The 13,232-nt window shown below is 44.7% G+C and overlaps 1 long non-coding RNA gene across 3 annotated transcripts in view; it reads left to right on the top strand.

The window, feature by feature from the left end:
* The first annotated feature begins 337 nt into the window (after nt 1-337).
* Nucleotides 338-13,232, top strand: part of LOC107400327 (uncharacterized) — a 29,527-nt gene continuing 16,632 nt past the window's right edge. Inside the window, exons 1-4 of one of the 3 annotated variants that reach the window (XR_013049944.1) lie at nt 338-5,457; nt 9,990-10,151; nt 10,273-10,413; nt 12,297-12,388. This is a non-coding gene — a long non-coding RNA (uncharacterized LOC107400327). The remainder of the gene's footprint in view (nt 5,458-9,989; nt 10,152-10,272; nt 10,414-12,296; nt 12,389-13,232) is intronic. The other 2 variants (XR_013049943.1, XR_013049942.1) reach the window with 2 other exon arrangements.

Genomic DNA, 13,232 nt, shown 5'->3' with positions numbered 1-13,232 from the left:
CAACTCAGAATCCTCCTGTATCTTCCTCCCAAGCGCTGGGATTGCAACTTTGATAACTGGTCTAACTGTGGAGCTTTAAAAAAGCTGCAAAAAGGGGGCTGGAGAGATGTCTCAGTGGTTGAGAGCACTGGCTGCTTTTCCAGAGGACCCAGGTTCAATTCCCAGCAACTACATGGCAAATCACAACTGTCTGTAACTCCAGTTCCAGGATCCGACTCCATCACACAGACAAATGTGCACATAAAAAAAGCTGCAAAGAGCGGGGCGGTGGTGGCGCATGCCTTTAATCCCAGCACTTGGGAGGCAGAGCCAGGCGGATCCCTGTGAGTTCGAGGCCAGCCTGGGCTACCAAGTGAGTTCCAGGAAAGGTGCAAAGCTACACAGAGAAACCCTGTCTCGAAAAAACCAAAAACCAAAAACCAAAAAAAAAAAAAAAAAAAAAAGCTGCAAAGAGACAGAAGAATCCTGCAAAGAAAACATGCCGCAAACTATGTTATTTCATAGTGCTGGAGTTATGTCTGATTGTTGGGACAAATGTTTATATTCAAATTACATATACACATATAAATCATATTTATGGTTAAAATCTAGATTGTACCAACATTGACTGAAAACAGAAAATTCAGGAGCAGGGACAAACTCTAAAGAGAGAACCAATTGCAAAATGACAAGAAGGTCCTGACGGCACTCAACGTTCAGTTACGCCAATGAACTAAAAAGAAAGAGGAGAAGCATCCAGAGGCACAGGAAGAAGCCCCACTGCTTTAGGCCAGCCTGTGGTTGACAGTGAGACCCTGTCTCAAAAAAGACCCCACACAATAAAATGCACACAGAAAGATGGAACCATGAGCACCCTGGTTATATAAGGCATGCAGCAAAGGCATCCAGGCAGCATGTGGAAACGCAGTCACCTAGACTTTCACTGGCCGTTCTTTACAAAGGACTTCGCTGGACTTGTTCTGAGCTTCCTGCCATGTGTTCACAAGGACTAACAATATGGGAAAACAATATGGTGTTTGTGTTGTCTAATGCCGGGGGAAAGAATCCACAGAAACCCTCAGTTCTTGGTGTGATTCATTCACTCAGCACAGAAAGTCTAAGAAGCTGAGGTCATTGGGGTTAGGGCTGGGGCTGGGCAGAGGGGCTGGGGCTGGGGAGACCAGTGTCTCATGATTACAGGATGTACTCGAGGAGGAGGAACTATATTTAGGCACAGTGAGTAAGCATTACAGTTCCATTCCTGTCTCCAATGCCTTTTGTTTGTGTCTGCATGAGTATGTGGGTACATGCAGGTAAATGTGCTGGTGTGTACATGTATGTAAAGGCCAATGGTCAACCTTGAGTGTCCTTCCTCAGGAGCCACCCAACTTGCTTTCTGAGAAATGTCTCTGATTGACCTGGACCTCCCTGAACTGGGTAAGAACTTTGTTGACTTAGCCATCTTCCCCAGTCCTGTGTCTTTGTCTCTGCAAAGGGTTCCATTATATAACCTAGGCTGGCTTTGAACTCCTGATCCTCTTGCCTCAGTCTCAAAATCCCAACCTCCGTTTGCAACAGCAAGTAAAAACCATGTAATTAGGAAACCATTAGCTTCCCTGTCAAAATCACCCGTGAAGGAAGGGCAGACTTCACATCAGCATAAGGTAGAAGCCAATGAATTCCCAAAGAAAATAAAAATGTTAAATACAGAGTTCTGGGGATGAAGAGAAGTCTTGGTGCTTTAGAGCATGTGCTATGCAAGCATGTGGACCATAGTTCAGATATCAGCACTTCCTTAACAATCACTGTGTCCTATGTGCACCTGTAAGCCGAGCCCTGACCGAGATGGAGACAGAAGAGCTGTGAGACTTGCTGACTTCCAGCCTAGCAGAAAGACACACGAGCTCCAAGATCCAGGAGAGAGCCTGCCTTAAAGGAGGTTCCTCAAAGGAACAGGGAAAGAGTGACAGAGCAGGACATGCAATGACCTCCACTAGTCCACATATGTGCACATGCACACCTGCACACACACATATATGACACTCAGACACAGACATGCACACCAAAAGACCCACCAAAATTCTTAGAAAATAATAGTGTTCCACTTAACTCTGCCTTATGACAGTATTTTGTACACGTCAAATCAATTCTCAGATTTTGTTAAAATTCTCAGATTTTGTTAAAAAGATCAAAGGGAGAAAAGCATTTTTTTCAGGAGCAAGCTCCACTTCAAATTTCTGTTAGAGAATGAAGCAAGAGAATAAACATGTTCTTAAAATCCTTCACCACATGATATGGACACACAATGAAACCCACAAAAAGGGCAAGGTCCACTCTTCTGGTAACTCCACTACAATCTTCCATGCTGGGAAGAAAGAAAACTCACATTCAGATATGTGTGAATGTCTTGTGTAGTTAGGGGGAGGTTGTGTGTGTGTGTTACCTGCACACATGTGGGTGCACACAGCTGTCCACATGTGTAGAGGGCAGAGCAGGATGTCAGGTGTCTTCCTCCACTGCTTTCCATCTACGGCCTTGAGATAGGATCTCCCCAGAAAGGGAAGCTCATCATGTTGGCTAGGCAGGCTGGCCAGCCAGCTCTCTGAATCTGCCCACCTTCCCCTCCACCTCTATACTGGGGTTACAGTAACATGCAGCCACGCCTGGCTGTTTAGCCAGGTGCTGGGTATTCAAACCGAGGTCCTCACACTTGCATAGCAAGAATTCCTACACCTAAGCTATCTCCAAACCCTTATTTTGGAAATCTGTGAAACAGATAATTTTCTGTAGTCCATGTTGGTCAGGAACTTGCTTTGAAAACCAGGCTGGCTTTGATGTTGTGATTTCCTCTGACATACTTTCCAAGTTCTGGGATTACACATGAGTACCACAATGCCTGCCATGATACCTATACATACATGGAAACATATATTCATCTATGTACTTCTGTGCTCATTTGTGTCCCACTCTTGAATGAGTTCAGAATGTGAACATTAATACAGGAAAAAAGTTCCTATTTACCTATTCTTGAGCATATAACTCAATTCCACAAAATGTTCATAATGTTTTCTTCCCCACAACTTTAATTTTCATTGGGTTTCCGGAAGTACCTGTCTTATTGACATAGGGAATACTGTACTGTTTATGTTTCTAGGATAGTCAGACTGACACATTCACACACTGAAACACATTTTCATAAAGTTGGTTATTCTTTACATCACAGGTATATTATGCGAATGTAGATTATACTGATCTCGGAATTTCAAGTTAGTAAAGGGACATTACAAAATGTTTGCTCTAGGAAAAGAAAATGGAGGGCTGCCTCACTGGGAACAGGCATTCTACACGGGGAATTTAGATTTCTGAAAAAATCCTGAATTAACTTTCACAAAGTAACTTTGAAATCAGCAAATGAGTCCCAGGCATCTGCTGCAGACTGGACATGGTCTTTCCACCTGTGACATAGGTCTGTGGTTAGCCATGTTGCCTTCATCCTTTTCACTGAATGAAGGTGCCTTTAAGATGGGGGACCAAGCCCACACGGCACGCCCCTTCTCTCTGCTCTGCCTTTTGCCACTCAGGGCACACACCACATCTAATAACAACCTCCACTTTCCTTCTTCTTGATTCCTTGTCTTGAAAATAGATATAAGGCAACAGACTGGTGCAGGGGTCTCCACCAATAATCAATACCCCAAACCATGGACAGACAGAACTTCTGCATCCCTGATAAAGCTCAGCCTGGCATCCAATGCTAAGGTGATATAAACAGCGTGAAAGCAGAAGGGGGATTTTGTCAGAGGAAGGAAGGGTCTAAAGGGGGAGGGTAACAAGAGATGGGACTGGGGACAAAGGAAAGACAAGTGACAGCTTCTCACACGTGGAATCTAAGTTTAAATATATACACACTACACATGTATGTATACACACATACAAGAATGAACATGTAAGGTTGACTATTTGGGGAAGAAAAATCAGTGGGAGGTGCAAAGGACACAGAGGAGAGTAGCAGGAGTGAACGTGAGCAAAGTGCAAGGATTATGTGCATGAAATCAGAATGAAACCTTGTCTTTCGCACGCTAACTAAATTTTCAATGAAAATGCTAAGGAGTAATGAGGAGTATGTACACACTGGATGAAAGAGCTCAAATTCTGTCCTTTCACTGACAAATGTCTTCAGTCCCCACATAACTGACATCAGTTCCATCAGTAGAACGCTCCAAGATCTTATAGGAGGAGACAACCTTAACTTCAACCACGCCAGGGGTCAGCGTGGAGAGTGAGAGCTGAGGTAGTTTATGTCCATGAATTGCAGCTAAGCAGGGTTCATTCAGTAAACATGAAGATCAGAAAGTGAGGACTGAGTGGCAAGAGACCCAGGCTGGAGATAAGAGGACTCAGGATTGGAAGAACTTAGTCTTGTAGTCCATAACAAGGAGCTGATTTTTAATTTGCAAAAAGTTTAAGGTCTTGGAGCTGCCTCCCGACTTGATTTCAGTTTTAAGTAATTCACCATATTTAGGGTTTCTTGTGTAAAAATGCATGAAAGGAAATGAGACTAGGTAACTGGACACATGTAGGGCTCTTCTGCAATAGGTCAGTAAGATCTGCACTAGGATGCTGAAAGAGGGAGGCTGCCAGACTCTAAAGACATTCGGGAGATAAAGCAACCGGTTCAGTGAACTCAGGGAAGGGGAACAGAGAGTGGCAGGAAGTAAAGGGGACACCAGCACCTGTGAGGTAAGTCTAAAACCATCCAGTGGCAATGACAAGGGAAACGCCCTCAAATGACACCTCTGCCTTCAGAGTCCTGGAAGTGACAGAGCCTCTCCAGCTGGTACCCAGGGCAGGGTGGCTTCAGCTCAGACTGGATCTTTTAAGCTGTCTGTGTCTAAATAACAACCTGTGGACTACGGGTTCCTGTTATGAAAGGGGTACTCAATACTGGCAGCTGCGCCCCATGGTGCCCTTCCACGCTGGCCCAAACTCCGCGGACCTGAGACCCCAGAATTCAGGGTGGCGCTAAGAACTCCGGGAGGCCAAAGGGAGCAAGGTCTCGGAGATCATTGAGATCCAAGGTTGCCAAGGCTGGAACAGAGCGCTTTCCCATTCTGGGATGTGGTTCCTGCCCTTCTTCTTCGGTGGGGCACAGCCAGCTACGTCCAGGACCCCACCATGGCCACCGTGGCCGTGATGTCATCCTGGCTCACGTGGGAGACGTGACACCGCCCACTCCACGCGCTGCGGCCACCAACCGTTAGAGCAACGACCTCGGGGTCACCACCAACGGCCTCAGGAGCATGCTGCAGGTTCTACAGTAACCTTACTGCAAGGCACTCCGGGTCCTGTGCCTCCCTGGTGTGCCAGCCGGCCAGCCAACCGGCTCTACTGACCTCGGACAAGGATGCGAAAGAGCTGGATTTATCAACAGCCTTTGGGGACCACAGCGCCCTCTGTAGCTCGAGTCCGGTAGGGCAGGTATGGAAGATCGAGTTCTCACCTGCAGAACTCCATTTGCTCAGGATAGGAACAAAAATTCAGTTCTCCTACCCCACCCCAGAACCTGTGCCTTCTTTATGAAGTAGTATATCGTGTACATTTTGTATATTGTTCAGGCATTTACTTTCACGCATGTATAATCTCTTTCTGTTCAAAAGCAAACACTATACATTTACAACATTTCCCCCTCTGTTCTTGCCAATGGTTGGTTTTGTGACTGTGCTCACAGGTGCTAGTGACTCCTTTACTTCTTGTGACTGTCTGCTCTGTTTTCTAGAGTCTTCAGTAAGCACTTTATCCCCTGAACATCTATGCAATATGTATGTGTATATATACATATATTTTAATTTCTGTTCAAGGGATTTCACTGGTTATAATTAATGTAACTAAAAGTACCACAGTTCATTTAAACCTATCCAGTAGTGACATTCCTCTGCCTGTTAGGAGGTTGTTTGCTTGCTTGTTTGTTTGACTGTGGTTTTGATCTCCTGTGACAGAAAATGCTGAGACTGCATGAACATCCTTACGACAGTAGAACTTTTCTAAATTCAGAGACATGGATGGAATGAAGGAAACACATGCTAACATTTAAAATAATTCCATCTAACTGCCAAAAAATGGTATCAATACACTCATTCACTGATGGCCAGTTTTCCTGGCATCACACAGCAGGTGCCACGACAGCTTTGCACATCATGGTTTTCCGTTCAGTAAACACCAGAGAGAACAGAGAAAAGAGGAGCTCAAGTGCAAGATTCCCACAGCACTCAGGCAGAGGCTCCTGTGCCTGCTACGGAATCTCTGATTCACCTACAAGAGGAACCAAAGGACGGGACATTGACGTCAGAGCAGTGGACTAAGTCCCTGAGTAGACTGTGGGAACTCATGGTGGCCACTAATAAAAACGTTTACCTTAGTTTATAATTCCAGAGGTACCTTCCATCTGCTCATGGTAATATTCACAGCAACTTAGATCTGCATAAGCTGACAGAAAAGTCAGAGTTATTGGATGAGTGAGTGAATGAATGAGCAAGCAATCACTAGTCAAATCTTTTGGGGAAAGTCACATTTTTAGTCAATTTAAATCCACGTGTGTTTACCATTCTGAAATCATCCCATAATGAAAAACAGTTCAATATCAGTATATTGCTAATTGGAAAAGTAAAAGCTGTAAGTTAACAGAACAAAGTTTGTTTACTATTGAAGAGATTGTAAACATAAATTAGGCACATTCCAAATTGACATTAACTGATAAAATAGTTTGTTGACAATGTGCAGAAAGTATGAGACTTTAGAAGACTCAGTCCTAAATGGGACGTCTTCATCAAACCCTTGGGCTCAGGTAGCAATTTGGCGGAGGAGGCAGAAGGATTGTAAGACCCAGTCTGGTACATATATGTTCGGAATAGTTTTAAAAAACTCAGTACTTTGGAAACTATGTAAAATTGTTTGTGACCCAAAGAACAAATAGTAGAAATGCCTACAGGCATGATAATAATATGGAAATATCATCTAAATTTATCAGGAACTACAAAAGCCAAATTAGTTTTTTTATGGACAAAATTTTCTTGGGGAGATTCAACACACACACACACACACACACACACACACACACACACACACACACACACATCTATTCATCCCAGATGGAGAGTCCATGACAGATCCAAGTATGGATACCACCAAACTCCAATTTGGTGAACGAATGAATTTTATTGGGGTTACTTACAGGAGCAAGAATGACTCTTAAGACAGCCGCATTACTAAAGCCCACGTCAGCATGGGTGACAGTTTACAAAAGCTGAAAATCTGGAGCACACTGCACAGCCTGCAGGCAGCTCAATGTGCAGGGAAGTGTCCTTTCCAGGTGGCTGAGAGGGTCTAATCCTCTTCCTGGCAGCTCCTCTGGTTTCTGCTTTCCAGGCAGTTGGTCTGGTCTCAGCCTTCTTTGCAGCTTACCTTAGCTGGGAGCCACAGCAGTCTTTATTGTTCACTATTGGGAGGGAGGGACCTAGTGAGTCTGGTCAGTTTTAGGGACTTCCTGAAGCTATTTTGAGTTGTTATTTTTCTGTCTAAAGGATCTTTCTGGCAGGATGGAATTATTTTCATTTCGGAGCAGACTGCTATACAGCAACATTTTACTTTAAATCTTCCAGAACTCACCAATTTAGAGTGGGAAGAACTAACCTTAAATTGGTCCAAGAAAATCAGACTTATTGATGAACAGAGATGTAAAAAAACTGCTCATAAAATATTTGCAAGTGGAATCCTAGAAGTCATCAAAACAGTAATTCACCACAATGAAGTTAGCTTCATCCCAGAAATGCAGGGATAGTTCTAAATATGAAGGTCAATGAATGTAATATGTCAAATAAATGTGCTCAAGGTCAGAAATCACATGGTCATCTCAGTTTGTGTACTAAAAGCTTTTGGCAAAATTGTCCTTTCATGATAAGAGCCTGGGAGACACTTGGAATAGAAGGAACATATTTCAATATAGTAACTGGTATATGACAAACCAAGAGCTAATATTACACCAAATAGGAAAAAAATCAAGCCATTGTCACTAAATATGGGTGAAATAAAGATGTCTGCTTTTGTCACTCTCATTCAGTATTGGACATGAAGTCTAAGCTAGAGAAATAAGATGAATGAAAGAAATGAAAGGGTCCAAGTGAGAAAGGAAGAGATCCAAGTGTCCTTATTTGCAGAGGGTATGATGCTGTGTGACATCAAAAGACTCCCATCAGACAACTCTAGGTGTGATCAACACTCTCAGAAAAACAGGAGAACACAAAACTAACATAAAGAGACTAGACACAGAGAGTGTAAGCTAAAATTAAGTGCTGGAGCTATGGACAGAAAATTGCTGTAGATGCAGATTGTAGAAGCTGAGGACCAGGGAAGGACGCACAGCATTTGCCTACACGGAACTGAGCATACACATGATACTCACATGTGTAAACATCAAATTTCCATGAAACCGACCCCTGTGGATGCTATAGGTTGATCAGGAATGCTTCTATATCTTCATATATTTCAGGGTTAGTCCCCAGCTGAGTTCTATTAGAAAATGATGGATCCTACGGGAGTGGTGTAGGCATCTGTCCATTGAGAGCATGCCCTTGCAGGGACAAGGTGCCCCAGCCTATCCCCTCTCTCCTCTCTCTCTCCCTATCTTGTTAAACACAAGGTCTCTTGCACCTCCATCAGCCTTGAACTTATTATGCAGGTAAGGATGTCCTCGGACTTCTGATCCTCCTGCCTCCACAAACACTGGGATTATGGGCAAGGATCCCCATGGTAAGTATCATAGGATGCTGGAGGTAGAACAATGCAAGCTAGGCAAGCAACTGAGGTCATCCTCAGTGCCCCTCTTTGTCTTGTTTGCCCAGTCTATGGGGGAGAAACTGGCTCTACTGAGTGCTCCTTGCCATGACACCCTCCTTTACTACAGGACAAAAATTCACAGGACCAAATGACTGACTGTGGACTGAAGCCTCCAGCACTGTGAACCAAGACAAGCCTTTTCTCTTCATAGCTAGCTCTCCCTCCTGTTTCACAAGACAGAAATCTCCCTACCATACCACCCTTCCCTCAATACTATTACTACACCACTTTTGCCTGTTAGTAGCACATCTTCTCCCCAATGGTTCACGTCTCACCTTCTTGTCTTTTGCATCACAGTGGGGGCTCACAACCAAGGGGGCAATACTGTTTGTCTTTAAAATGCACCACACTTCTCACAAACACCCTCACTCCCCAGCAGAGTTCAAGACAGGCTTGTGCAAGTGCAAGGTGTGGAACACCTCTGAGCTCACAGCTCAAAGGTTTATTTCCCTCTGCTGCCTCTCAGCCCTAGTCCCTGGCATCCTTAAACAAGAATTGAATTTTCCTTCTTCACTGTCCCTGGAGTGTGGACACAGACTGGAACATGATAGATACTTACTAAAGGAATGAGGGCACCCGACCTTGATGCCTTTTGCTTCTGGCTCTGACTGCATTGTAGAAGGCATGAGTTGGGATCCTGACCCACTGAGTTCCTCTCTAATAAATAGCCTTGGTGACACCAGGAGAAGGCTGTGTGTGGTGACCGCAGGCTTAATGTTTATGCAGAACCCTCTGACAAATGTCTCACTCATAGCTACTTAAAGTCTTCTAGTGATAATCTAAATATCTAGACTGTTTGTATTCTTACCCCCTTAAGTTAAATTCTACTCAAGAGCTGCTTTGCATTATGTTCTCAAGGGGTACAGGTGTTCCTGGTGCCTACTCCACTGCTCGGGTTTCCTTAGTATTAATGTCCCCAGATGGATTTGTTCACTGAATTTATTTAAGTCATCACTTCATCTGGTGTTTTATCTTCTCTAATATTTTAAGAAGAGGTCTGTGATATACATATGTTCTGTGCTGGACCACTGGGATGGCTGTTGCAGGGCTTAGATGTTATCTCTTTTTGCTCTCTCTCTTTCTTTTTTTCTCAGAATGACCCAATCTTTGTCTCACCACAGAGTGAATGAAGAATTTAACCAAACTTGGCCACAAACCCGAATTCAACCAAGACTTTTCTTGTGCTTGCTGTATCAGCTGTGGAGATGCCACCATCTTCATGGTGTCAGCCATTATAAAGGGCGACACAGAAGAGGACTTCCCCTTATCCAACAAATTTTAACGTGAGAACCTGCAGCTTCCATCTCCTCTCCCGTGATGGATCCCTCACTTATCCTGCCCTCCTCTTTATGCTTCTCACTTTTGTAGAAAGTATGGAACTTGACATTGTCATCTTTTAATCAGGTTTCTGGCCGCTCACACATATGCTTGTCCTTTCAAAGACGTGGGAACCAAAGGTGGTGTTGTCATGACTCAGGAATTTCATGAGTAGAAGACTTGGCTCTGTCTGTGCCCACATGGCCTAGCTGTTAGATGAGCTGGCAGGTAAGCAGGGCGTGTCCACATCGGTGAGTGTTTTGACTGCCTTTTCTCTACTTGGGTAGCCAGTCCCAGGCTTATCACTGGTGTGTGGCAGAGACCAGATTCCTCATCTCCTCTTCCTGTAGTCTGTAGGAAAGGGATTTCCTTCTTAGCCTTCACTATAGCCACACAGTCTACCAGATGACTATGGACTAATTGCTGTCTGTGTGGATCATCACATAAGACCTTTCCTGAGCTGTTCATCATTTTTGGGTAGGCATATAAATACAAAATTTCAGAGCTGTTACAGGGAAGGACTCCTAAAGCCTCAGAGAAGACTGCTTCATGGCTAGTCTACACTTTAGGATTCCAGGATCTGAAGAGTTTCCCATGACTCTGAGGAGCTCTGAGGAGCTCTGGGGCTCAGGAGAGATTTCCCTGGCAAAATTTCCTTGATCTTCACAGTGTGCACCAAGTAGGAGCCTTGCTATCCAGTTATAGTCTGCAGAAGAGCAAACTCAGGGTTAGGAATGAGCCTGAGTTTCAGTTAGTAGTGACATTTCCCAGGCTTTGTAACTCCAATTTCAGGCTTCATTCTAGAGCATGGGTTCTTTTTGTTTTCCATCTAGACTTACAGATAGCAGTTCCTTGAGATCATAGTATACCTCCCTCTGCATTCCTCCCTCCCTAAGACACCAACTCTAACCAGTTCCGCATGTTTCCTCCCAGACAGACAGACATACATCAGTCATCACACTGAGTTTCTTATCAGTCCATCAGTCATGACACACTGAGTTTCTTCCTCCCTCCCCCTTCCCCCGAGACAGGGTTTCTCTGTGTAACAGCTCTGGCTGTCCTGGAACTCATTTTGTAGACCAAGTTGGCCTCAAACTCAGAGATCCACCTGCCTCTGCCTTCTGAGTGCTGGGATTAAAGGTGTGTATCACCAGTACCCAGCCTACACTGAGTCTCTTATCAGCCCATCAGTCATGACACATTGAGTCTATCAGTCTTCTCAAGCACCATTCTGACACAGTAGGGACTCCGCGGTCCTGTGACTGAGCCGAGTGTTGAAGGTTAGCAGCATCCCTGGGGGAAGCATCCCACTCAGTGACAGCATCACTAACAACCCCAGTCTCTCCTGGCTTCGCCTAAAGCTGTCTGAGGTGGAGTGTTGCCCTGGCTGAGAGTTAATGTGCCAATTACTGTGCGAGCAAAGATCCGCATTGTGACTTGAGAGTGGAGGAAAGGGACAAATACATTCATTCCTGTTTTGAAGTAATGAGTGTGGACTGTTTCCTCTAGGTTCTAGTGGTCCACCAATGCCATCCACAGCCTCCTGAGTGCTGTAATTACAGGCATGCATCACTCAGATAGCTGGAGTTTACTTTCAAGTGCCTGCTCTTGGAGAAGATTAGAGGCCTCTCTCTCTGGGCATGGGGAAGAGGGAGACAAGGACTTTCAAGGTGTACCTCTTTTCACTTCAGGGACCTCTGGAACCCTGCATTCAGGGGTCATGTCTTTTCAGGATATTTGCACATTTTCTATGCAGCTTAGTCATTCTGGTCTGTTTCCTTAGACTATAGAGAAATTGCTTAAATGCCACAGATTTTGATCATCTGCCACCACTGCAATGAGAAAGGACATCCTCAGGGTGGGTCTTCATTGTCACTGTGTTCTACCTGGAATCTGCAGAGCAGAACAGAGCACCTGAGACGAAGACCAGAGTACCACAGACCCTGAGCATTGGGTGGGAGAGAGGAGCTCAGGCTGTCTCTGCAGAGCAGAAGGACAGGATGTCAGGGCAGAGGTTCACATCCTGTGGGAGACACTGCGCCTCTCCTGACCTGTCTTCTCTCTCTCTCTTAGCTGACATCCCGATTCTCTATTTCTGCTTTCTATCACAGACTCTAAATAAAATTGTTTTTCCCGGAGCTGAGCAGCTGAAGCCCCAGGACCTACAGAGCCCCATGAGTATGAATGGCATGCGTCAGACAAGGTCAGTGTGAACAGCACTGAGGCAGGAAGGCAGTGTGTTGGCTTCCCAGAATGTGCCCTGGGTTGTGCTGTACCACATAAGTGGAGGTTTTTATTTAAGGGAAAGTTCATTTTGGGGGCACAAAGACCAATTACTCAAAAAAGTTGCTCACCAAATGGTGATTTGGAGAATTCCAACAGTTTGAGCCTATGTGTCCAAGAGGATGACTTGAGGACAATGGCTATGACCTTTCTGTCATATCAAGAGCAAGGAAGAAACCTGACCATAGTGAACATTGTCACCAGAGCATAGAGTGTTTCCGATCTCAGGAGTGGGAAGTTTGGATCATGTGCTTATTCCTAAAGCTTTGTGTAGTCACTGACCTTCCCCAGTGGAATGCTTTAACTAAATCTCCATCATTCTAATTATGAATAAGACTTGAGATTCAAAAGCTGGAGTGAAAACCTGTGAGCTCAGAGAGGCTGAGTAGCAACTAGCTACGCTCTGTCCTTGCTGGCGTCCATAGAAGACCCAAGCTTCTGCTTCACCAAACCAAAAAATCCTGCACACTCCAACCCCCATCCTAGTCCTTCCTCTCTACCTCTCCTAGATACCCTCTGAGGCTTAATGATTGCTTTCTGTCAACTAGTTGCTAACACAGCCTCCTGACTCACGGTTAATTTTATTTAACGAACACAAATGGAAACTCGGGATCACTGTGTGATCAAATATTCCCCAACAGTGCAGACAGCGTGGAAGCATGGGGGAAAATACTGAACTAAACTCTGGTACCATAGCATTTGTCTTGGCCCTGATATGCCTGGGGTTGTGATTTTGGACAGAGCATTTCCTCTCTCACTAAGTG

This window comes from Peromyscus maniculatus, chromosome 3 (assembly GCF_049852395.1).
Source record: "Peromyscus maniculatus bairdii isolate BWxNUB_F1_BW_parent chromosome 3, HU_Pman_BW_mat_3.1, whole genome shotgun sequence".
Taxonomy (NCBI): Eukaryota; Metazoa; Chordata; class Mammalia; order Rodentia; family Cricetidae; genus Peromyscus; species Peromyscus maniculatus.
The sequence above is the reverse complement of the archived record's forward strand: the minus strand, read 5'-3'. Positions and strand labels throughout refer to the sequence as shown.